The sequence below is a fragment of the Hyla sarda genome, chromosome 1 (assembly GCF_029499605.1).
Source record: "Hyla sarda isolate aHylSar1 chromosome 1, aHylSar1.hap1, whole genome shotgun sequence".
Lineage (NCBI taxonomy): Eukaryota > Metazoa > Chordata > Amphibia > Anura > Hylidae > Hyla > Hyla sarda.
This window is the reverse complement of record NC_079189.1, coordinates 450427599-450454120: the sequence shown is the minus strand read 5'-3', so window position 1 is coordinate 450454120 and position 26522 is coordinate 450427599. Positions and strand designations below refer to the sequence as shown.

The window sequence follows — 26522 nt, the reverse complement described above, 5'->3', positions numbered from 1 at the left end:
GTACAGTCATCTGAAGCATTTAGTGCCTCAATATCAATAATTAGCACTGAATGATGGATAATATCTATAACTTGCAAGGAGAGTAAACTTAATTGTACATTTTGTTTTAAAGATGCAAAGAATATTGTATCAAAGTTAATTTGGCCTTTATATTTAATGTGAAATTCTTTTAGAAATTCGAGTCCCTAGTACATATAAGTCTTTGAATTATCCTCTCCTATAAAAGCTGGTTCCTGATGACTAATAATTGCGTAAACTGGGAACCATTGGAGCTATATTGGCAGCCACACAAGGATAAGTTCCCTGCTCTCACATCTCTGGCTGATCTTCTATTCAGAAATCTAAGGCTAGGTTCACACTGCGGAATCTCCAGGCAGAAAATTTCCGCCTGGAGATTCCGAGTGCGGCCAGCGCCGACTGCGCGGACACATCAGTTTTCAATAGACTGAAATGTGTCCCGCGAGTATTTTTGCCTGAAGAATGAGCAACGCCAAGCCAATTTTCAAGCTGATTTTCCATTCACAAATTCCGCTTCACAAATTCCCAAATGTGAATTTGTGAACAGAAGCCCATTCACTATATTACACATTTTAATAAGCAGAATTTCTGCCTGCAATTTCAAAACTGAATTGCAGGCAGACATTCCGTAGTGTGAACCTAGCCTAACTCTGCTGTCAATTCTTGTGGGAGCTGCAATGGCAGCCATATTCATTGGCTTTCCTAGAAACTGCTAGGAAACAGCTAAATAGTAAATGATGTTAATAAAGTAACATAGTTTGTAAGGCTGCAAAGAGTTTATGCATCTAGTTCAGCCTATTTTCCTGCAATATTGATCCAGAGGAAGGCAAACACTTGCCTGAGGTTAATCTCTAGGCAAGTGCATTCACCTGTGCAGAGTAAACATTTGCCCAGTTGCCCATAGCAACCAATCAGCTTGCTTCTTTAATTTTTAGGAAGGCCTGTGAAAAATGAAAGAGCTGATTGCTTGCTATGGGAAACCGGACAACTTTACCTCTGCACAGGCTTTGATAAATCTCCCCCTAGATCTTATAACTATAACAGCATTATTCAGGCTCCTTTTGAACTGATTTATTGAGTTCTCTATGACAACTTCCTCATGCCGATAGTTCCATAGTCTGACTTATCTTACATTAAAAAGTTTTGATTGGTTGGGATCTCAGTGCTAAGACTCCAATAGAAGCGTGGTAGAATGGGCATATTTTTTAATACACATCCCACTGCTGGATAACCCCTTTAATCACTTTACTCCCCTGTTCACCGCAATATCCAATCTGTGACCCCATTATGAGTCTGGCGTATAGGGTAATCCAGAGAAGCTGGACATAAATCGCTGTGGGAGGGGTGTTTTAGCACCGACCAATTGGGACCCAGACCAATCAAAAGTTTTGACATGCCGCTGAACCATGTCCAAAGTTGACAGGTACATTTAAATATATTTATACATAATACAGCATTCAGTCCACCTTTCCAAGCATTTCAAGCAAAGCTTACTGCTAAGGAAACTAACTAGATTAATGAAAAAACATGGGTCAGTAGATCTCTGGTCAAAAAATACTTTAGATGTCAAAGTAAAACAGCCAGGCAGGTAAGAGGCTTTAAGGAAAAATAAGTTATTTGAGGTGTATTAGATGTCAATTGAAAACAGTAGTGAAATTACTAAAATATTATCATTTATACCATCTACCAAGTCTCTGCAACCTCACATATTTTACTATTGTCATAAAAAATAGACGCATCTGGAAAAACCAAACCATATAAAAACACATGCTAGACACAACTGCCTGCTAGTTCGCCATATGCCAAAAGAGATCTGAACTCTGTACCATCTTGGTCATCTGAATTGATGTCATTGGCTTTACTTTTTCTTTTAGGTTAACCAGGCTAGGGAGGTGTACTAAGTCAAGATCACTTTTTCCATGCAATAGCAGCATCTAAACATATACAGTATTTGTTCTATTTTTCGACCTAGATGGTTAAGCAACAAAGAAACTTAAATAAGCTGTTATTCAGCACTGACAATTGTACAGAACACAATATGACAGGAAGAATTAGGTAAGCCTGGTGTCCCTGTCCCTCAGTACATTATTTATAATTTCATTCCTGGAGCCAGTGATAGAAGGACTAGCGACTTGGCATGGCTGATCACACTGGCATTCATAACAGTACCATCAGCCAGTATGCTATTCCCATTTTACAGTCTGTTACTTACCATTCTGCCTAAGTCAAACATTAGTTAAGTTGTACACGTCTGTAGTGTTGTCAATGTCAATTTTTGACATTATGATGTCCTTTCAGGTCTGTAAATTATTAAATGCCATCCTGTGCCTCACTTTGTTAAGCAGGTCATATCTTCAAAGAGGGAGATATACTGTTCAATGTCATAACAATGAGGAAACCCAAAAAGACACGACTTATCAGCAGATTTTAGTATATATAACGCTCGACAATTCGTTATTCATGCTCAAATCGTTATCCTCACCATCCCCGGGGGACGTTTGTGCCACCAGAGATGGTGAAGATATGAAGTTATAAAGTCCCCCCACGGCTGCCCGGCAAGTAGTCCCCTGGGCTGGGACTTACACTTACCAGCACACGTTGCTCCAGCCGTGGCCCTGCCCTTAGCAGAGAGAGCAGAGCAGTGACGTGAGCCGTCAATCAAGGCGAAGGGGCGGAACCCTGGCCAGAGCAATGGGAATGGTAATAATATCTTCACCATCCCTGGGGTAACAAACAGTCCCACGGGGATGGTGAGGATAACGGTTTGCTAATTGGAGAAAATCTGCTGATTGGTTCCCTTTAATAAGAACAGGCAGCACTTAAAAAATTGTACAGTTTCAAACACTTGTACAATTACACTATGAAACGCAAAAGGTAAAGCAGCAGATGGAAGGGGAAAGACACTGTGGCCCAAATTTATCAAACTGTGTGAGAGAAAAAATAGAGTGATTTTCCCACAGCAACCAATCACAGCTTAGCTAACAAGCTCTGGTAAAGAGACAGCAGAGCTGTGATTGGTCACTGTGAGGCAATCACTTCACTTTTTTTTACACAGTTTCATGAATCTGGGCCTATGTCTTTGAATGTATGGGGTTTTATATGCCACCATGACAGCCTTAGAGGTGTGTGACCTGTGTGGTAATACAAAGCATTGCCTATTACTGAACAGGGTGCTACTGGCCTTTATTGCCTGGCACACATAGCTTCTATTCTCGATTCTACTGTCTTCTACTGTATTAGATGCAAGAAAATGTCCTAGTTTTTTTGTAGGGTTAGGCTTAGTGCACAAACTTTTTCTGGAGGTATACATTCCTGGTTTATTCCTTTGACAGAAGGACCTGTTGTATGTTACTGTATAGACCCCTGGGCTACAACACCTGCCCCATACACCTCACAACACCCCCAAAAGCTTCCTACTTTGTTGCCCCCCCCCCCCCCCCCCCCCCCCCCCCCCAGGGATAAGGTAGGAAAAAACGGGCAGCGCCAGGTACTCAGCTAGTAAATAATATAATTGGAATGTTACAGAAAAGATAAGCATGGTTCCTGCAAAAGTATGACACACACATTTATATGTATCAGTCCTGCAAATGCCAAAGTGACATTTTCTGGCCTGTGTTGATTATATAAAGGCATATGGATATATTTCACTTTGCCAGTGTTTTTTTTTTTTTTTTTAAATAAAGTTTATTCACAGAAGCATACATATAAGATAGGATCCAAGACACAGAACCGGCACAGCTGCTGTGTGTGTCAATTAGCGCAATATATGCACTGATACTGAGAGCTAAGGCAGTGTTCACAACCATATGTCCAACAATCCTAGCTGTGCTCAATCCTCTCCAGATCACAACAAGTCAGGCAGAAGAAAGATAGAAAAATCAGGAGGCACTCACGTTCGGAAGGTTAATCACGGCTTCTTTATTGTAGATGCGGCAGTCTGCTGACAGCGGCATGGGACGCCGGGAGTAACACTGAGTGACAATTGTTTCACGCCCCTCCGGGCGTTTCTTCAGGCTGACCCGTCTCTGGATCTTCACCCAGGTAAATACCTTCACCTTGCGTGACGTCACCAGAGGGGGGGAGGTAACTTGTTATACAAGATAAAACTGTTAAAAACATATACAGTGAATCCATAACAATTAATTACATGAAGTGCTACACAGGATTACAAAAACACACTAAGATCTAAACGGTCATTTAACCCCAGATTTCCCTGGGCATTCAACTCCAGGATTAGCCTGGCTTCTCGTTGTAACAGGGCTCTATAACGATCTACTCCTTCCCTATAGTTAACCCTTTCTATTCCTAGGAAAATTAAACTAGTGGGATCTCCATTATGCTGTTCTAAAACATGTTCTATTAATCTGGGGCTACCATGACCGGTTTTTAATGAATGTACATGCTCCTTAAAACGGATATTTAAAGCTCTTTTTGTACAGCCTACATAAAACCTTTTACACGGGCATATTATGATGTATACGACAAAACTGGTTCTGCAACATATAGTGTCCTTAAACTGTATAAATTTGCCACCTATATTTACGCTTTTATCTATGCATAAATAACTGCACCAATTGCATGTATTACATTTGTAATTACCTGGTGGCAAAATTTTACACAGCCAATCACTATTTTGTTTCTTTTCAGTAAACTTACTTTGGACCAATTCGTCTTTAAGATTTCTGGATTTTCTAAATGCAATTAAGGGTTTATTTTTAGTAAATTCCCTCAAATTCACATCATTTTGCACCAGAAACCAGTTGTCAAAAATTGCCTTCTTGATTTTTTCTGCCATAGGGCTAAAGCGGAAAGAAAAAGCAAAAGAGGGTGTATCTACCTGATTCCTTTGTTTTTATAATGTTTTTTCCCCTTTAGCAAGTCCTTCCTCTGTTGTTTAAAGGCTCTATCTAGAGCCTGATCTAAAACTTTTGCTGGATAACCTCTAGCAATAAGGCATCGTTTTAAGTCCAGTGCCTGCAATTTAAAATCCTCATCATTGCTATTCACTCTTCTAAGTCGCAAGAACTGCCTGTAAGGGACAGCCCTTTTGACATGTTCAGGGTGATAAGATTCAAAATGCAAGAGGGAATTGCAGGCAGTGGGCTTTCGGTACCCTTTGGTTATTAAGATATCTCCCTCCAAACAGACTAAGATGTCAAGAAATTCAAGTTCTTTACCTCCGATCTTATAGGTAAATTTAAGGTTCATATCGTTGGTATCGTTTAGGTCGGACACGGAGGCCTCAAAAGAGGACTCCGTGTTCGCCCAAACGATGAACACATCGTCGACAAATCGCCTGTAACAGGCAATTGACTTCAAATGTTTATTTTTCCCTGAACATGATGAAGCTAGTAATAGCCCGGCATGAAAAAGAATATGAAGAGATAACGGCTGAGTTACTCAATGCCAAAATGGAGCTAAAAGTGAGAATTCCGGAAGAGCATTTCTCCGCCTTTCTCATTAAAATGGAGAAAAAACTCACCTCCATTCAGACCGTTATTAAAGACGTCAAGAAGGATAAATTCATCCGAGATAGGACGGACTATGACACCGATAAGGTTTTCACATATGCTAAGGTCACAAAACGCCAGAATAAGTATAGAGGCCGCCGTAATAAGAATAAAAACAGTAATAAAAAAACGGACTATTGGACAACAGATTTGGAGTCCAGCGGTACTGAAGATCCAAATTCCGGCCTATGAGGAAAAGGCAATATTCCTGGGAAAACATCAGAAGCCAGTACCTCTCAATCGGCATCTAGTCACCCTTTAGGAGGAGGACCAGGAGAGGACATACAAGATGGGCAAAGCAAAGAAGGAAAATTCAAGAGGAAGAAAGTATCTTGGAGGCATTGACTGGGCAGAATGAATCGAATCAGGACAGTCTAGTCATCATTAATCTAACAGACCTTCAGTTAGATTCACATATGGAAAGTCTGTTAAAAAAAGGACTGAGTTTCTGTATGGTAGAAAAATTTGATCCCATACAATTTGAAATTGACTTGTTTAAGACTGTCAGGAAGTTGAATTTTAAGAGATTTTTTTCCCTTAATAAATACACTTCTGAGCAACAGAGATGTGGGATTTAGCATCTTTGATGAAGCTTCCCCCGCTGAATTGGAAGGCTTGGAATCTTTGATAGACCTGTTAAGTGAGAATGATCCTGACCCCATTCATGATGATTTTCTGTCTGTCCCTGAATTTGTAGGGGATAATAAATCCGTATTTTTTCCCCCACTAGCGGTGGGAAGTGGCTTAGACCTCTTTCAACAGAGGGTACTCGAGAACATCAAAGCCCTTCACTACCCAGGGGGGGAATGAAAACCTTAATAAAGAAGAAGAAATAGCCCTAGAAACATTAAAAAAGAGGGACAACATAATTATCAAAAAATCTGATAAAGGGGGCAACATAGTTCTCATGAAAAAGGAATACTATATAGGAGAGGCTAATAGAACCTGTTATCATTTAGTTGTCTATCAAAAATTTAAATACAATCCCCTTCCTAAAATCAAAAACAAATTACAATCTCTGTTGCGTCATTATAAGGAGAAAAATATTCTTTCCCAAAAAATGGCAGAAAAATTACTACCCAAGACAATGAAAGAAACCCATTGGTACTTCTCCCAAAAATCCACAAAACGTTGGAGTCCCCACCCGGACGCCCTATTGTGTCCGGGGTGGGGACTCTAACGGAGCCCATCTCTAAGTTTGTGGACTGGCTCCTCCATCCTTTATTGACGGAAATCCCGTCTTTAGTTAAGGATACCAATGAGTTTTTGACAACTTTAGAGGGGCTCTCTTGGCCCACGGACTGCATTTTAGCGTCCGTGGACATAGAGAGCCTCTATAGTAGTATCCCCCAAGTAGAAGCAATCAAAGCTATACGTGACTTGTTACAGGCCTCTGACAAAACGACAGGTTATATTGACTTCATCTGTGATTCCCTGGAATTTATTCTCATGAATAACTCCTTTAAATTTGGAGAACAATGGTTTACTCAAACCGGAGGAGTTGCTATGGGGGACGCCAGTGGCGTGTACACTGGCTAACCTATACATAGCAGCTAATGAAAAGAGGTTTATTTTTTCAGGGAAAAATAAACATTTGAAGTCAATTGCCTGTTACAGGCGATTTGTCGACGATGTGTTCATCGTTTGGACGAACACGGAGTCCTCTTTTGAGGCCTTCGTGTCCAACCTAAACGATACCAACGATATGAACCTTAAATTTACCTATAAGATCGGAGGTAAAGAACTTGAATTTCTTGACGTCTTAGTCTGTTTGGAGGGAGATACCTTAAAAACCAAAGGGTACCTAAAGCCCACTGCCTGCAATGCCCTCTTGCATTTTGAATCTTATCACCCTGAACATGTCAAAAGGGCTGTCCCTTACGGGCAGTTCTTGCGACTAAGAAGAGTGAATAGCAATGATGAGGATTTTAAATTGCAGGCACTGGACTTAAAACAACGCCTTATTGCTAGAGGTTATCCAGCAAAAGTTTTAGATCAGGCTCTAGATAGAGCCTTTAAACAACAGAGGAAGGACTTGCTAAAGGGGAAAAAACATTATAAAAAACAAAGGAATCAGGTAGATACACCCTCTTTTGCTTTTTCTTTCCGCTTTAGCCCTATGGCAGAAAAAAATCAAGAAGGCAATTTTTGACAACTGGTTTCTGGTGCAAAATGATGTGAATTTGAGGGAATTTACTAAAAATAAACCCTTAATAGCATTTAGAAAATCCAGAAATCTTAAAGACGAATTGGTCCAAAGTAAGTTTACTGAAAAGAAACAAAATAGTGATTGGCTAATAGTGACTTTGCCACCAGGTAATTACAAAAGTAATACATGCAATTGGTGCAGTTATTTATGCATTGATAAAAGCGTAAATATAGGTGGCAAATTTATACAGTTTAAGGACACTATATGTTGCAGAACCAGTTTTGTCATATACATTATAATATGCCCGTGTAAAAGGTTTTATGTAGGCTGTACAAAAAGAGCTTTAAATATCCGTTTTAGGGAGCATGTACATTCATTAAAAACCGGTCATGGTAGCCCCAGATTAATAGAACATGTTTTAGAACAGCATAATGGACATCGAACTAGTTTAAAATTCCTGGGAATAGAAAGGGTTAACTATAGGGAAGGAGTAGATCGTTAAAGAGCCCTGTTACAACGAGAAGCCAGGCTAATCCTGGAGTTGAATGCCCAGGGAAATCTGGGGTTAAATGACCGTTTAGATCTTAGTATGTTTATGTAATCCTGTGTAGCACTCCATGTAATTAATTGTTATGGATTCACTGTATATGTTTTTAACTGTTTTATCTTGTATAACAAGTTACCTCCCCCCCTCTGGTGATGTCACGCAAGGTGAAGGTATTTACCTGTGTGAAGATCCAGAGACGGGTTAGTCTGAAGAAACGCCCGGAGGGGCGTGAAACAATTGTCACTCAGTGTTACTCCCACCGCTTCGGCGTCCCACGCCGCTGTCAGCAGACTGCCGCATCTACAATAAAGAAGCCGTGATCCACCTTCCGAACGTGAGTGCCTCCTTATTTTTCTATCTTTCTTCTGCTTGAGCATACATATAAGAACAGAAGGCAAGTGATATACAAAATCAACAGTAGAATTGTGGTACATGACAGACATTCGATCACTTAAAATAATGAATTTAAGGACAAGTAAAGTGAATAAATGTACCACTTCTGGATTTTACATTAAAAAAAATAAAATAAAAATACAAAATCGGTGAACCGAACAACTAACACCTCCCATGTCTACAGTAAAATACGTGTTAAAATAGACCATAGCAACATGAATGTCAGTATTACACCCTTATAAACTGTAGTAAAATATAAAACTCCTGGTCTGCCATTGCCAGTAGTTTTTCATGTCATATAGGCTCAATTTAGATCTAACACACAATGGTTTGTCAATGCAACCCTCTTCTCCCACTCTTCACACACTGATAGCAACACCGCAGGAGAAATGCTAGCACAGGCTTCCAGTATCCGTAGTTTCAGGTGCTACAGAATGGGCAAAACAAAAATTGGAACAGGACTCTCAGTTTACGCAGAAGATTTTGTTCAGTGATGAGGCAAACTTTTATGTGAATGGTGAAGCTAACAAACAAAACCACGGTTATTGGTCTAACACTAACCCACATTGGATAGATCCCTCCAAGACTGTTGGAACACAAAAATTGATGGTATGGTGTGGTATATGGGGTACAAAGATAGTGGGGCCATTCTTCCTCAATGGAAACCTCAAACCTACTGGATATGCTGGAAATTGCTACATAATGATGTGTTTCCCTCTTTATGCTCTGAAGCTGGCACGTTCCCTGAGTTTTTCCAGCAAGATGGTGCACCACCACATTATGGGTGTCAGGTCCAAGCATTTCTAGATGAACAGTTTTCTGGAAAGTGGATTGGTCGTCGTGGGCCAGTTGAATGGCCCCCAAGGTCTCCCGATCTGACCCCCTTAGACTTATCTGTGGGGTCATCTGAAGGCAATTGTCTATGCTGTGAAGATACGAGACGTGCAGCACCTGAAACTACGGATACTGGAAGCCTGTGCTAGCATTTCTCCTGCGGTGTTGCTTTCAGTGTGTGAAGAGTGGAAGAAGAGGGTTGCATTGACAATCCAAAACAATGGGCAGCACATTGAACACATTTTATAAGTGGTCATAAACTTGTAAATAACTCATGAAAGAATAAAGTTACGTTAAAACCAAGCACGTCATTATTTTTCTAGTGAAATTCCCAATAAGTTTGATGTGTCACATGACCCTCTTCCTATTGAAAAAACTAAAGTTGGCTTCAAAATGGCCAACTTCAAAATGGCTGCCATGGTCACCACCCATCTTGAAAAGTTTCCCCCCTCACATATACTAATGTGCCACAAACAGGAAGTTAATATCACCAACCATTCTCATTTTATTAATGTGTATCCATATAAAGGGCTAACCCTGTATTTTGTCAATCTGTGCAATACATACACACACACACACACATATGTGTACCAGTTATTGAAATATCTCCAGCTGTACGGAAGTTATGTGGGAACATACATTTCCCATTGATTTGCATAGGACTTTAAACAAAAACCCCGACCCTCACAAATGGGGGTAGTTAAGGGTTAAATTAACTATCCTATATTTTAAGTGGACACATAAGTAACATGTGACCAAGTATTATCGAAATATCTCAAGCCGTTTGGAAGTTATGCAGTAACATATATTTCCCATTGACTTGTATGGGACTTTAAACATAAACCCCGCCCCTGGCAAATAGGGGTGAGTAAGGGTTAAATCACCTATCCTATGTTTGTTGCTGACATATAAGTAACATGTGTGCCAAGTTTCATGTTAATATCTTTAGCCGTTTGGACGTGATGCTGGAACATACACACATACATACATACATACACACGTTGAGTTTTATATATATATCTCACAATAGCCATTGCCATAGTGACAAATCTCTAGATGTCTATTTTGTGGTATGAGCAGATAATTAATAAAAATCACTGGTCTGAAAAGATTCATGCTGTGTATTGTTCTGTATTCAAATGCATATATACTTACAGATGACGAAATAAATGATGAGAATACACAAAAGTCATACACACAACTGCTCAACGAGAACACTGCATATTATAAATGAAAACATTCAGCACTACTGTGTACATAAGTGGAGCCCTGCTAGACAATGACAGCCTACACAACAGAGAAGTGATAGGCCCTATCATCCATACATAGCATCGCTTTACCTTATAATATATAAACTGCATCCTCCAGCCAGATTGAGAGAGAGGTGCACACACGGCTTGCAGTGCACTAAAGCCCTGCTATCTCTCAGCACAAGCAGAAAGAACTGGATATGAAATTACACAGTAGGGGATGATTCGTGTAGATTAATGTAATGTGACAATACTGTCTGGATAACAAAGTTCTACATTGCCTGGAGTAAGGCATCTGTTTGTATTACATCTTTTTCTTCCTTTCACCAAATGGTTCGTTCCTGTAGCACCTTTCACCCTGCTAAATACAGAAAATCACAGGATGACTTGGCATATACTGGGTTATGGTGAGAAATGCAAAAATATTTATATCCACAAGGGTAAAGCTCCTAATAGCCTTTCATGTGTAATCCCTTCTTTCACATCAAAGCTGTGTTAAAATATTTTGGTCCCTACCTAAATTTAATTTGCACTTAACATTTATTTGTCACCTTAAGATACTTAATCATTTCTTACCAGTCTGTAAAACATGTAAGTGAATGATATGTGACAGTTTACAGTCTGTCTGTCTCTGTCCAATAATCTATCTATCTATCTATCTATCTATCCATCTCAGTGTTTCCCAACCTTTCTTGGCTCGGGGCGCCCGTTGACGAGCAAAAAAATAAAAATAATTTTTTTTTAAAAATAAAGGAAAAAGGCTGAGCAATATCCAATATCTATTTATCAGTGGGTATGTAGTTTCTTCCAGCCACAACTCTTCACTGTTTAACCTGCAAAACAAATCTATTAGGCTCCGCACTTTACTAGCATTAGCCTCCAGATTCCCCTTTTACAAGTGAACAGGAATACAGGGGTGTATAGGGTAAAAGGGTAACAGAGGGGTGCATAAAGGTGTACATGGGAAACAGGTGAGTAGAGGAGTGTACATGGGTGACATAAGGCTGTACAGAGGGGTGTAGAGGAATGTACATGGGTGGCAGAGGGGTGTAGAGGAGTGTACATGGGTAGAATAGGGGTGTAGAGGAGTGTACAGTGTACATGGGTAACAGAGGGGTGTACATGGGTGACAGAAGGGGTGTAGAGGAGTGACAGATGGGTGTAGAAGAGTGTACATGGGTGGCAGAGGGGTGTAGAGGAGTGTACATGGGTGGCAGAGGGGTGAAAAGGAGTGTACATGGGTGGCAGAGGGGTGTACATGGGTGGGAGAGGAGTGACAGATGGGTGTAGAAGAGTGTACATGGGTGGCAGAGGGGATGTAGAGGAGTCTACATGGGTGGCAGAGGGGTGAAAAGGAGTGTACATGGGTGGCAGAGGGGTGTACATGGGTGGGAGAGGAGTGACAGATGGGTGTAGAAGAGAGTGTACATGAGTGGCAGAGGTGTGTAGAGGAGTGTACATGGGTGGCAGAGGTGTGTAGAGGAGTGTACATGGGTGGCAGAGGGGTGTAGAGGAGTGTACATGGGTGGCAGAGGGGTGTAGAGGAGTGTACATGGGTGGCAGAGGGGTGTAGAGGAGTGTACATGGGTGGCAGAGGGGTGTAGAGGAGTGTACATGGGTGGCAGAGGCGTGTAGAGGAGTGTACATGGGTGGCAGAGGGGTGTAGAGGAGTGTACATGGGTGGCAGAGGGGTGTAGTAGTGTACATGGGTGGTAGAGGGGTGTAAAGGGGTGTCCATAGGTGCAGAGGGGTGTACATGGGTGACAGAAGGGTGTACATGGGTGGCAGAGGGGTGTACATGGGTGGCAGAGGGGTGTAAAGGGGTGTACATGGGTGACAGAGGGGTGTAGAAGAGTGTACATGGGTGACACGGAGCCATCGGGGTTGACAGTGGTGGACAGGAGGAGTGACAAGTGGTAACTGGGGTGGACAGGGGTGACAAAGGGACAGAGGCGTGAACATGGGTGACAAGGGGTGGGCAATGGATGATGAAAATGGGTGACACGGGGATGGACAGGGATAACAGAGGGGTGGATAGGGGGAAGGCCAAGGTGGACATGGATGACAGGAGGGTGGACATGGGAGACGGGGTAAGTGGGGTGGACAAGGGTGACAAGCGGTTAAAAGAGGGGTGGACAGGAGTGACAGAGAGGGGTGGACTGGGGCGACAAAGGGACCGAGGGGTGAATAGGGTGGGTCGGCAAAGGTGACAGAGGTGTAGACTGGGGGGGGGGTGGTCAGAGGGGTGGACAGGGGGATGGACAGGGGTGAAAGAGGGGTGGCCAAGGTGGACATGGATGACAGGAAGGTGGACACGGGAGATATGGGGTAAACAGGGACGACAACAGGGTGGACAAGGATGACAAGGGTGATAAAAGAGGGGTGACAAAGTGACAGTGGGGTGAATAGGGGGGTGGACATGGGTGACAGGGGGTAGACTTGGGGGTAGACTGGGGTGTGGACAGGCGGGGTGAACAAGGGTGACAGGGGGTAGACTGAGGGGTGAACATGGGTGACAAGGATGGACAGGGGGTGGACAAGGTGTACATGGATCACAGGAGGGTGGACATGGGTGAGAGGGGGGATGGACATGGGTGGCGGGAAGGGGATATGTGGACATGGTACAGTACCTTAAGCAAGCCTTTTTTCTTCCCCGTTCTTCCCCTCTCCGGCAGGGCAATGATTCAGGGCTCCGGCAGGGCACCTACTCAGGGCTCCGGCAGGGCACTCATTCACCGCACCGCAGGGGGGGGGGGGACGCTGGGGTACAGGTCACTAAACCGGTCCGGCGCAGCTTCCGCGTTCTTCCCCTCTGTGGCAGGGTACTCACTCATTGGGCCGCAGGGAGGATGGGGGACGCACAGCAAAGCACACACAAACCTCCCTCCCCCTGCGGCGCCGGGGAAGGTCAGGGCGGGAAATAAAAAATAAATAAATAAAAATTTGACTGCAAAATCCCGCGGCACCCCTGGCAGTGCCGATCGGCAACCCAGTGTGCCGCAGCACCTCGGTTGGGAATCACTGATCTATCTATCTGTTTTAAAATGGAATACAGAGATGTAGTAAATCTGAGTTTGTCAAGGTTCCCCTTGTTTGTGTGCCATAAATTATTTACTTGTAGTCCTTTGAAGACCCCACACACACCCTGTGATTGTACAATGGAGTGTCACAGCTTTGCTACATTTTTATACTGCAAAATCTGTTTCGATGTTGATTCATGCTGGCAGAGTTTACATGAGGTTATTTCACAGCGATCTGGTCACATGTTACAATCTTTATTTCTAATATATTCATTAATAAAAAGGGGGAGAAGACACCCTTACATAAAACTGCCCTTTTCCTTGAGCTTTCTCTTGCACTTGAAGAATGCCAGAACAATTTCAGTACTCCTCTACAGTCAACAGCTCCTTCATTATCAGACTTACAGGAATATTTCTTCCTACTCTATGTCAGAGGAAATTATTTCTTGCTAGACAAATGCATTGCTTGAATTGGATAAAAAAAATATTATTATTCTACATTGTTATCCACAGTGCAATTGTCTACAAAGTAGATGGAATCAAATTATTTTTCTGCTGCTTCATATATTACATTCTGCATGAAAGGGGACATGGCATTTCTACATTGCAAACCAGTTCCTGCCTTACCAATCTTACAATTCAGTCTACACATTCTGGAGGCCTTGTCGGGTCTGGTGTCTTGTAGCAGAGTAATATTGCCATAGTCCTCATATATATAATTATTGACAAATCAGTAAATAAGAGATCCTCACACATGCTTCACTGCCAGCATGTAGAATATTTTACTTGTTGGTAGGAAACTAGGTCAGCCGATGCTCTGAGAGAATTTTTTTTCAGGCTAGGAAGAACTGTGTAAAATGCCCAGAGAGACAATATCTGCTCAAATCCTTATGACAGCAAGGTTTTATTTAGAAACATCTGAATTTTAAATATACCCTTTCTACTATTAGAATGCAGCACAACTATTTCTGCAAAGGCTGTTATACCTTCACACAAAAAAAGTGCAAACCATATACTGTTGGCCTAAAGGCATCTGTCAGTCAAGCATTAAAACAGTCTCTAGGGATTGCAAGCCCACCTAAAAGACTTGTAGACCAGGCTCTCATGTGGCAACTGCTACATATGGACAACATCATGTCCACATGCTGTGGCACTGACCACTTGCCATTGCCAGTAAAAGTGAGGTATTACAAGTAAAACCATACGGCCTAGAGTCACCGCATGTGTGCACAGTTTTTTCCATATGTGGCAGCTGCAGTTTGAGAATCCGGCCTTATGGTCTCCAGAGAAACATTGCAAATCTGTAAAGAGCACAATTTTAGCTGTTTCAATGTTTAAACAAGACTTTTAAAAGAGAACTGAAATAGTAAGTGGGTAATGACAGGGCTACATTAAACAGTTGCTCTATATAACATATCTGGACTATCTCTGCTTGAAACAGCCTATTGCCATCTCTTGGGTAAATATATTCATTTTTTTTAATGCAGTGCTTCCCAACCAGTGTATCTTCAGCTGTTACAAAACTACAACTCATAGCATGCCTGGAGTTATAGACTCACAACGGCCGGAGGCACAATGGTTGGGAAACACTGTTCTACTATTGTACAGTTGATCTACTAAGGCAGTAGAACAAATACCCCATTATTTCTCTTCATGATTGTAAAACATATTCAAATTCTGCCCCAAAACATTAGGCATCATATGTGTTATAATATTTTGGTATATTGGTTATTTTTTTGTTTTGTTTTTTTAATCTCTAGAGACAATGTGATAAATGGGTTATTTTAGTCACAAACACCTATTGAGTCCATCTCTGATCTGTCTTTCAAGCTTATTATGTGCAATCACTGCCCCAGACCTCCCCTTTGTGCCTCCGATGCCTCTAAACCTCTATTTTAAGTGTTTTAAGTGGCAATTATGTAGTAAGATGACTTTACAACCATTTTGCTGGACTATATTTTATTATAAAATATAATTTTATGGGTTCCTTCTAGGATTGGTCTTTGTATAAATACTAGAACCTTGGTGTGTACATTTTAAGGTTTCAGTCAAATACAAACACATAACAGTTATACCCATATTTTTAGCGGTTTTAGTTCCTTCCTGTTAGGTAAACTTCTCTATTTTTACTTCATAATTGCGGCCAAAAACAGGTATGTCAAAAAACTATCTCCCGGAAGATCCCAGGGTACTGAACTATATTACACAAACCCTCAGGGATAACCCTAAACTAAAGATCCCCTTTTGTTTAAAACCAATAGGTTTATTAAACTCCGTAGAGTATATACTACCCAAATGAGAAAAGTTAAAATCACAGCGTGACTCTAATATTGGGCTATCAGCACTACTAAACAATGTATGATGGAGCAGATCTAACTTCCACAAAGTGGTATGTTTTGCTGTGAAAATGCACTGTATGTATAACCATATGAGACCCTCTCTCAGGTAGCCGCTTTGCAGTTACACAGCTGCTGATTAAACAATGCACTATAGCCTCCTTGACTCGGCTTTGTCAAGGACGATATTGGTGTGTTCTATAACCAATATCTTATATAACTTTGGTCCAAATGTTATATCGTGTTCCTCTTTTGTCCAATAGAATTCTTTTACCATTGGTTCAAAATCCTGTATAGTCCCGCACATGTCTTGGGACTTAGAGCGCATTCAGGGTTCAAAATCCCGCTTAGTCCCGCGCATGTTTGGGGACTTATGAGCTGACCGGACTCTGTCTATTGTATCTGCTCTATATCATTTATCCGGTAAGCAAAATCGGGATTCATTATCACCTCAGAGTTGTCATTATAGCCTGGTACTTATCACTTAATATTTTGTTTCATATTTGCGCTATTTAGCGCCACCCTGTTCCCTAACTGGGTTTTCCAGTATATATATCATTGGCATCACTACATTTGGAGTCCATCTACATGGGGTAAGGCACATTGATTTACTACTCCATCTTGCCCTACTTTATACCCCACCCTTTGAACTGTCCATTGTTAACTCTGTGGTATTATATTTAATTATTTAACTTGGGATTATATACTTCATTTCTCCATGTTTTTATGTTGTGAGCCTTTCTTTGTTGCTATTTGCACTATTACTATACTGGCATCAGGTTTTTCTGTGCTCTTATGTATTGTGTGATAATGTGCCCAATGTGATCTATACCTTGGCAATTTCATATATGTCTGTTACGCTCATTGGAATATATATTGTTGTTATCTCGCCACTGTGAGGCCTGATATATTGTTGTTATCTCACTGCTGTTAGGCCTGGTATCTATCTTACTGTTACGGCTATATACCTACTAGTCCAAAAATTTCTTGTGGGCTAAATCCTTTTATATAGTTTCATTGGTGAGATACAACATTATGATTTTTCATCAACACAGGCAATTAATTTATAGGTAATTACATACCCCTCTGCCCTATTATTTTAGTGTATAACACTTATTTGTCCTTGGGGAGGGGATCCACCTGGATTACTTTTATTATTGAAACAATCATTGTTTCTACAGTGTCCGGTACCCATCACAGTTGTACATCCTCTATCATTTATTGGTCATTCTGACATCAGGTTCCAATTGATGGTCCTTTTGGTCACATATTCTTCAGGTAAAATCTCCTGTAGGTCCCCAATTATCCTTATAAGGACCTATATTATTATTCTCACATTTTATCTATATGTTTATGTCTAACAAACATTTACCAACATTTACTAACTAAATGTGCAACGGATTTCATTCCTCATTTCTATGGTCTATTTGTCTCCTCTTTTGTATTTATTGTGAAGTCTCAACATTTGTTCATTGTTTTTATATGTTCTAGTGTGTATTCACTTAGAGGGACATTTATCAATGTTTGCTTATGTATTCTTTTTTTTTAGTAATTTTTTCCTTACCTTTTTTTTTGCTTATGTGTGACGTATTTATCAACTGGTTTCAGCCTGTTGATAATTTTCTTTCACGTAAGCAATTTTTCCTTTTTTTACTTTGGTAGTAGCTTTTTCTGCTCCATGTTTGAGCTGGAGTAAATTTAGTCAATTTTTAACGCTGTTGCGACTGTCGCAGTTAATAAATACCTGACTACCCGTAGTCCATTTTAAAATTATTACTACATAGTTAATTTTTGGAAAACTTGCTTTTCTCGCTTTCCAGTCAAAATGTTGCACGAAAAATCGCGTAGTCGCAGTTGCGACAATTTTGCGACAATTATAGTATTGAAAACCTGACTAAACCCGTTGATAAATGTCCATATTAGTGTACTATAAACTCTCCTTTACCCCTGATGAACCCTACACCATCATTGGGGTGAAACGTGTTGGAAAAGGAGCATGAGTAGTTATTGTACATTGGTTTCCACAAACTCATTATATGTGGTTTCCACACCCCCCCCCTCCCTGTCCATACTTAGTGTTAGGTTCAGACTAGTATTTGCCAGGTAGGCTAGCTAGAGTAAGGACTATCACCTGTTACCCCTTTCCCCCATCCCCATACCCTGTGGGCCATCCATAATTGTTGTTATCCTTTTATAGGTCTATTACTATGTATATGTCTTGTTACTTATTTGTAATGATTTTTTTTACATAGATATTAGTAAAAGTTATATTTTATTATATAATACAGTCTCTGTGTGGATGAATCCTTGGATTTATACGAACATTATCTTTATTATAGCCTCACTGGAGGATTTCCTTGGTCTATATATTTAATTACACGTCTCCTAGGGCTCAAACATTTCTTGGTCACATTGAGGGGGTGACATATAATTTTCCTCTTTTGGTCAATTATTGTTCATATAAGGATGTTTTTCTTTATGTGCAGCGAAGAAAAACATCCCGATATGTACAATAGACAGGGTCCGGTCAGCTGGTAAGTACTATGACATGCGCAGACCAATGGAAACATCACAATTTAATTCTAAGTCCAATGACATGCGCAGAACCACACGGGATCTTGAACGAACAATGACATCAGGACATGCTCGGTAGACAGAGTGCTGTCAGATGGTAAGTATCATGGCATGCGCAACTAATAGGCAAATCCTGAACGCGCTTTAAGTCCCACAACATGGACGGGACTACACTGGATTTTGAACCCCGAATGCGCTTTAAGTCCCAAGACATGCGCAGAACTATATGGGATTTTGAACCAATGGTAAAATAATTTTATTGGACAAAAGAGGAACGTTATAAGACATTTGGACTGAAGTTATATAAGAACACGCCAATATCGGCATTAGGCTCCGAGTCCTTGACAAAGCCAATTCATCGGCGAAATGTTGGGGAGGCTATAGTGCGTCTTTTAATCAGCAGCAGTGTACTCTAACACTATAGCAGAAATAACTGCAAAGCGGCTACCTGAGAGAGGTACAGTGCTTTTGCACGGCAAACATACCACTCAGATTTGTGTAATAAAAAACGGGTATGTGGCATTGTGCATGAATAGAGAAGCGCCCTTCCTGTGGGCTGACTAAGGAAGGCGGAAGATCACCCTTTGTATGCATGTATATGCTGTAGTATATAAAAATAATAGTCTATTCATACAATGATGACACAAATTGGGGCCAAAGCCAACTGGATTTGTTGCACTTATTGCCCATATCCCTGGATCCAGACAAAGGGCTTTACTACATTCTTGGCTAATTAATGGACTTCCTTAACATTTTAAAGATGGCCTTTTAAAAAAAAAAAAAATTATAACTATTAAAAGGGTATTCTGGCATATTTTTAATTCATATGTTGCTGGGTTTAGAAAACAATAATCTATACTTACCTACTTGAGGCCCCCAGCATCTCCTGTTCATCTCTGTCTGGTACCACAATATCCTATCTTCTTCCTATTTCAGAGAGCTCGATGCAGGACCTTCCTGCCCAGTCATTCGATCACTGGCCAAGATTAGACACCGCTGCTGCCAGTGATGAGCTGAGTGGCAGATCCTGCACAAGTTTTTGTCTCGGAAGAAGGAAGAAGACAGGAGATCAAGTTCCTTTATACGTAAATATGTTGTGTGAAGGGTGTTAGGCCTAATCACCCATATTTTATAAGCAGTGGCAGCACTGGTGTTTCTGGTTGCATAAACAATTTTGAGGGATGTCTTTTGTGCCCGGTTTATGGTCTAGTAAGTAGCAAATGTGAGGCCTAGCTGTTGAGTGCCAATTAATTTGCTCAAATTTTAGTCTGTCAATATTTTAAATAGCTACTATGAACCTTTGACTCTTTAGCAGTTGCTATAGATAGATACATTTGTTCCTCAGCCTCATAACTCAACTCCATATGCTGATTTTTTTTTTTAAATACATGGATATCTATACTTCTGGACTTGGCAAATGCCTGGAATAATTTCTTGCCATTCCTTTGTGCTGTATCATGTAGGCGTCCTTTCCTGTCATTGTAATTTGTCTCTGTATTACATATTAAGATTCAGAAAATAAAGTGTCAGCAGTGTTCACATATTTGGCCAAAGTGTACCTCACCATAAGTCACCGATGTACTGCTTAGGTTTTCTGACTTCTGATTGTTAGAATTCAAGGTTGAAGTCAAGCAGACTAGAGGCAATGAACCTTTAAAATCTAATACAGTTGTGGGTCTCTGGAGAGATCTAGTCTCAGTAATTTGAGGCCTCATACTGAAAAAATATTTTAAGTGAGTAGTAAAACAGCAGCAATGAGATAAAGATAGAAGGACATCTAAACAACTGTAAATAACACAATTCTCCACCATATGCACTGAGTCCTGTATGGTTAATCGATTTGTCAAATGACATTATAGGCATCAACTTGAGCTTTTTATATAATCCTTGTTGTTTTTCTTCTCCAACATGGGAGCTTAGGTCCTAATTTGAAAGCAAGGCACTGTGCAAATCCTTTTAAAGTCTTTCAAGTGTGTGACTTGAATTTGCATTAATCTGCCATCACACATAACTTAACAGATGTGTTTAATAAGCAAGTCACTGGTTTTTAGGGCATACAAATATGCATCAACAACTATTGGAGAGATATCACAATTATTTAGTACATTTGTGCTAATGACTGCAAACGTTGCATACTAACTTATGTATGAAGGATTTGACAGACTTGTCTGCGGTGAGCTCAACAGAAAAGAACTGGATACCTGTCAGACACAGGGTCCTAAGTAACCACCCTGCTTATAGACATAACCGATCTTTGTGTAACTACCATGCCTGTAAAGGTGACAAGTTTATGATTAACCATCCAGCTTGTGCTGGGGATAGGTCTTTGCGGATCAACTGCAACCATCATGCCAGTATAGATGACAGGTCTTTGTGCAATCCCCATACCTGTATGGGTAATGGGTCTTTGCAAAACCATCATATATGTACAGGTGACCGGTGTTGTGCCACCATGCCTATATGGGTGACAGGTCTCTGCATAACCACAGTGCCTGAATGGTGACAGGTGACATGCAACCATCTTGCCTGTAGATATGACAGGTCTGAATAACCACCATGCCTGTATAGCGACAGGTCTTTGCGTAACCATCATGTCAGCATGACTGACAGGCCTCTGCATAACCATTGTGCCTCTACCAGCGATAGGTCTTTGCTAACCATCATGCCTGTATGGATGACAGGTCTTTGCATAACCATCTTGCCTGTAGATGTGACAGGTCTGCATAACCACCATGTCTGTATTGAGACAGGTCTTTGCGTAACCATGATGTCTGTACAGGTGACAGGTCATTGTATAACCATCCTGCCTGTATAGGTGACAAGTCTTTGCGAAATTGTAACATATCTGTAAGGCTTAACGCTTACTGGAATTGAACCTCAAGGTAGGAAAATGACTACATGGGACATATAAAGAACTACCAAGACAGCCTTCAGGTTTGTCATGTATTGCAGCAGCTGACATCATCAGACCAAAATGTGAAACAGTCTTTTATTTGACTGTGTGGGTGAAGACCCTTACTAGCTAAAGACCCTAACTAGCTACTATTGACCACCTGATCAACAGAAGTGAGACAAGTATAAACGGGAGAGCTTACAGACCTTGTATGAAAACTGACAGAAATGGTATTAACAACCCGAAGACACAAATATGGGGGCATGCCAACATGACAATGTTATCAATGATCATCTGAAACATAACCTGACCGGAATACATAAAACAAAATAATAACGGATTGTAACAGCCTAAAATGTAAAGTAAGCTGAGTACATGAAAACAACTAACTAGCATCAACAAACACACCATCTCAGTACCAGAAACCAAGATGTGCCAACATAAATATATAACAGGCTGTAGGAAACCAAGAGAATGATACCAACTACCTGCAAACATTAAAATTTTAGATATACACCCTGTTCCAAATTATTATGCAAATTCTAAGTGTCATAAAGATTAAATATTTTGCTTTTCATCGCTCTATGAAGAGATTTGTGGCTGATTCAGAGCACAGACGGGTTTGTGCAGATAAAGGCACATTGAGGAAGATTTCAGCCGGATCCATGCATCGGATCAAGAGAGCAGCTGCTAAAATACCATTACATAGCAGCAACATATATTTGAAGCTGCTGGTGCCTCTGGAGTCCCACGGACATCAAGGTGTAGAGTCCTCCAGAGTCTTGCAACTGTGCATAAACCTTCTATTCGGCCACCACTAACCAATGCTCACAAGCAGAAACAGCTGCATTAGGCAGAAAAATACATGAAGACTAATTTTCAAACAGTCCTGTTCACTTATGAGTGCCGTGCAACCCTGGATGGTCCAGATGGATGGAGTAGTGGATGGTTGGTGGACAGCCACCCTGTTCCAACAAGGCTGCAACATCAGCAAGGTGGTGGTGGAGTCATGTTTTGGGCCGAAATCATGGGAAGAGAGCTGGTCGGCCCCTTTAGGGTCCCCGAAGGTGTAAAGATAACCTCAGCAAAGTATGTGGAGTTTCTGACTGACCACTTTCTTCCTTGGTACAGAAGGAAGAACTATGATTTCCGTAATAAAATCATCTTCATGCATGACAATGCACCAAAGAATACTTCTGCATCAATGGTTGCTATGGGGATAAAAGGAGAGAAAGTCATGTTGTGGCCTCAATCCTCCCCTGACCTCAATCCAATTGAGAAACTTTGGAGCATCCTCATGCAAAAGATCTATGAAGGTGGGAGGCAGTTTACATCGAAACAGCTCTGGGAGGCTATTCTGACATCTTGTAAACAAATTCAAGCAGAAAAAGTCCAAAAAACTCCCAAGTTCAATGGATGCAAGGCTTGTAAAGCTGCTATAAAATAAGGGGTCCTATGTTAAAGGGGCACTCCGGTGGGAAACTTTTATTTTTATTTTTTTTAAATCAACTGGTGCCAGAAAGTTAAAAAGATTTGTAAATTACTTCTATTAAAAAATCATACTCCTTCCAGCACTTATCAGCTGCTGAATACTACAGAGGAAATTATTTTCTTTTTGGAACAAAGTGCTCTCTGCTGACATCATGACCACAGTGCTCTTGGCTGACATCTCTGTCCATTTTAGGAACTGTCCAGAGCAGCATATGTATTCTATGGGGATTTTCTCCTACTCTGGACAGTTTTCCTTAAATGGACAGAGATGTCAGCAGAGAGCACTGTGCTCGTGATGTCAGCAGAGAGCACTGTGTTCCAAAAAGAAAAGAATTTTCTCTGTAGTATTCAGCAGCTAATAAGTACTGGAAGGTTTAAGATTTTTTTAATAGAAGTAATTTACAAATCTGTTTAACTTTCTGGCACCAGTTGATAAAAAAAAAAAAAAAAAAAAAAGTTATCCACTGGAGTACCCCTTTAAAATGTAACCTTTTAAAATGTTTAAAAAGTTAAAATGTTGTTAAAAGTTTGATTGAAATAGCTTTTTCATTTCAGTAAATATGCTACAAACGCAACAAATGCAAATTTTCAGTTCTTTACAACCTATACTGTGTGTAATAATTTGGAACAGTGCATTGTAAGTTTTTTATGTTTAAAAATAAATGCTGTTATCATTAGGAGGTTTGTTCAATAAAATTTGAATTTCACTCTTAATAGTTGATAACATGAGAATTATGCTGACTGTTATTTACATCAATTATTTAGGTAAATGAGAAAAATATCATTTGCATAATAATTTGGAACAGGGTGTATATGTTAGACAAAACTCCTGTGTAATGAAAGGATTGCTGGCACCTTATCTAGGTCAGCTCATGCTCTCCACATATGGAGCATATTGAGCAGACATTCATAGTAGTTGTACCGTAGGCCCTTTGTTCCTTTTAACCCTATGCATGGTAATTACATAAATCTGCTGGGGGAGCCAAGCACAGGGGCCATGACCAGTGCTCCGCCCAGACACATTGGGGAGGATTTATCAAAGTTGTCTATTTCCCGCATCAATATAGACCAACCTACAGAGGGTTAGGCCAGTCTATTGTGTGCTTAATTTATCAAAAGTCACAGGGCTCTTGATAAATTCTGGCACAGACTTTGGGATCTACGGTTTAGACTGTATTTTAACCTGCTTCAGTGTGGTCTGGCATTTCAGCGTACTTGCGGCCAATGCAACTTTTCGCCGAAAAGTTGCTATTGATAAAATCAGCACCAATGCATTTTTCCATCTAAAATAGACTAGAATGCATCATGTTCTAAAAATCCTCTAAAGCAAAAGTTGCAAGTATTTAGACTGCGACTTTCTGTGCGACAATTTTATATGGGAAAAAGCAGTCTAAATCTTTTGATAAATCTCCCCCAGTTGTAAGGCAGCCCAGTGTGGCTGCCGTACAACTGATCCAGCACCAGAGCGCAGCTCCCCCTGGTGGGATATTTAAACCACCAACGACACTTACCAGCCTATGGCTGATGAATAGACTGCACAAGACCATGCAAAAATGGCGTGCTAAAAGAGGAGAAGTATCCCCTTACCCTGGGCTGGAGGGAAGCAGCCACCCCCAACTCTGTACCTCCTGAACAGCATATTCGCGGTTATCTCAGCACTGGAGGTAAGTCACAACATTACCACAGCAGGCGGCCAAGCATTCCACCTTAAGGTACCCGATGGGCTACAGGGGATCCTGAGACCAGGTCGCCTGATGTAGGCTTTTGGGAACAGTGAGGCTCCAGAAGGCTCCGAAAGTGGCGGGAGATTCAAACGGCAGACACCTGGCGTGCCCCTTTTTCTGTCATAAATCTACCCCCCACCATCAGGTGCAGGGGGAGTTAAATACCCACCACCTTTGCACAAATAAGTCATAATCACCTACCCCGCAGCTCCCGGTGTGAATTAATTCGGTTCCCTGCTTCTTCATGCTCGGAGTTGTCTCAGCATTCTCATACAGAGGTGGGAAACAGCTACGGCTAGTAACTGGCTGAGCAGGCAGTTTGTGCTGATACGACTAATTTGGAAGCAGAAAGTAGCAGAGATGAATGGAGGACCAGATGACGTCAGACTGAGACCAGGTAGGTGCTTATGACTAGTGTTGAGCGGCATAGGCCATATTCGAATTCGCGAATATTCGCATATTCTTAATATCCTCGTTTTATTTTCGCATATGCGAAAATTTACATATGCGGAAATTAGCATACACAAAATTAGCGTAAGCGAAAATTCGCAAATGCGAAAATTATCATATGCAAATTTTCGAATATGCGAAAATTCGCACACCAATATCACACAGTAGTATTAGAGCCTTCTTTACACCACACAAGCTGGAAGCAGAGAGGGATGATCACTGTGATGTGTACTGTGAAAAAATAAAATAAAAAAAAATACAATATTCGTAATTACGAATATATAGTGCTATATTCGGGAATAAAATTTGAATTGCGAATATTCGCGAGCAACACTACTTATGACCTTTTTGTTATTTTTATTCGGAGGAGCAAAATATAAATTGTGCCTAAATAATGACTACTTTTGGATGAAATATTCTCTAAAGAATTTAATTTCAAACAAAATATTCTGTATATTTTTTATTCTTTTCTTGTATTTAATGAGAACATGTGGTCAGTGGGAAAAAAAAGTAGTTTTTTTCAAATATAATTTCATAGCCTTTGTGCCCTGATGATTTTACTTGTTTGCCTTGCTCTCCATTTCTAAGATATAGATGTTTTATTATTTGGTTGGCTATCTGCATTTTTCACTTAACTTGTACAGGACCCAGGGTGTATGGATACGCCTTCTGTACCTGGGTCTTAAGGATATCGATCAGCAGGTACCCCGTGCAAATGCCCAGGGGGGTCATGAGACCCCCCCATGTCGGCGATCGGTGCAATTCGCAAGTTCATTCACACTTGCGATCTGTGCCGATTCCGGGTCATATGGGTCTATGGTGACCCGAAATATAAGGGGGATCGCGGTTGTCCATGACACCTATGATCCCCCTGAAGAGATAGGAGTGAGGTGGCAGGGGTGCACTTTCGTTTTGCCCGTTCTGCCCACCCACAATAGGCGGGCCAGAAAGGGGAACCTGTTCATGCTGTGCTGTCTGTGCATGCTGGGATTTGTAGTTTTGCAACATCTGGAGGTCCACAGTTTGGAGATGACAGTGCAGTGGTCTCTAACTGTAGCCCTCCAGATATTGCAAAACTGCAAATCCCAGCATGCCCAAACAGCTGTCTCGGCATGCTGGGAGTTGTAGTTGCGTAGCTCCAGCTGTTGCATAATTACATCTCCCAGCATCAGTACATGCTGGGAGTTGTAGTTTTGCAACAGCTATAGGAACACTGGTTGGAAAATACTTAGTTAGGTAACAGAACCTAACTGAAGGTATTCCAACCAGTGTGCCTCCAGCTGTTGCAAAACTACAACTCCCAGCATGCACGGTCTGTCAGTACATGCTGGGA

At 41.0% G+C, this 26522-nt stretch overlaps 1 protein-coding gene and 1 non-coding gene across 25 annotated transcripts in view; one reads left to right on the top strand and one right to left on the bottom strand.

Annotated features, from left to right (window-relative positions):
- Nucleotides 1–26522, bottom strand: part of RIMBP2 (RIMS binding protein 2) — a 970948-nt gene that overhangs the window by 456681 nt on the left and 487745 nt on the right. Inside the window, exon 1 of one of the 24 annotated variants that reach the window (XM_056533412.1) lies at nt 10792–10810. The exons of the other annotated variants lie outside the window; for them this stretch is intronic. The gene's annotated coding sequence lies outside the window, so the exon portion shown is untranslated. Of the gene's footprint in view, nt 1–10791; nt 10811–26522 lie in introns of those variants that run through there. 24 annotated transcript variants of the gene reach the window in all.
- LOC130345400 (U6 spliceosomal RNA) lies at nt 3501–3603 on the top strand. The gene has a single exon (XR_008884128.1). It is a non-coding gene; the product is annotated as a U6 spliceosomal RNA (small nuclear RNA).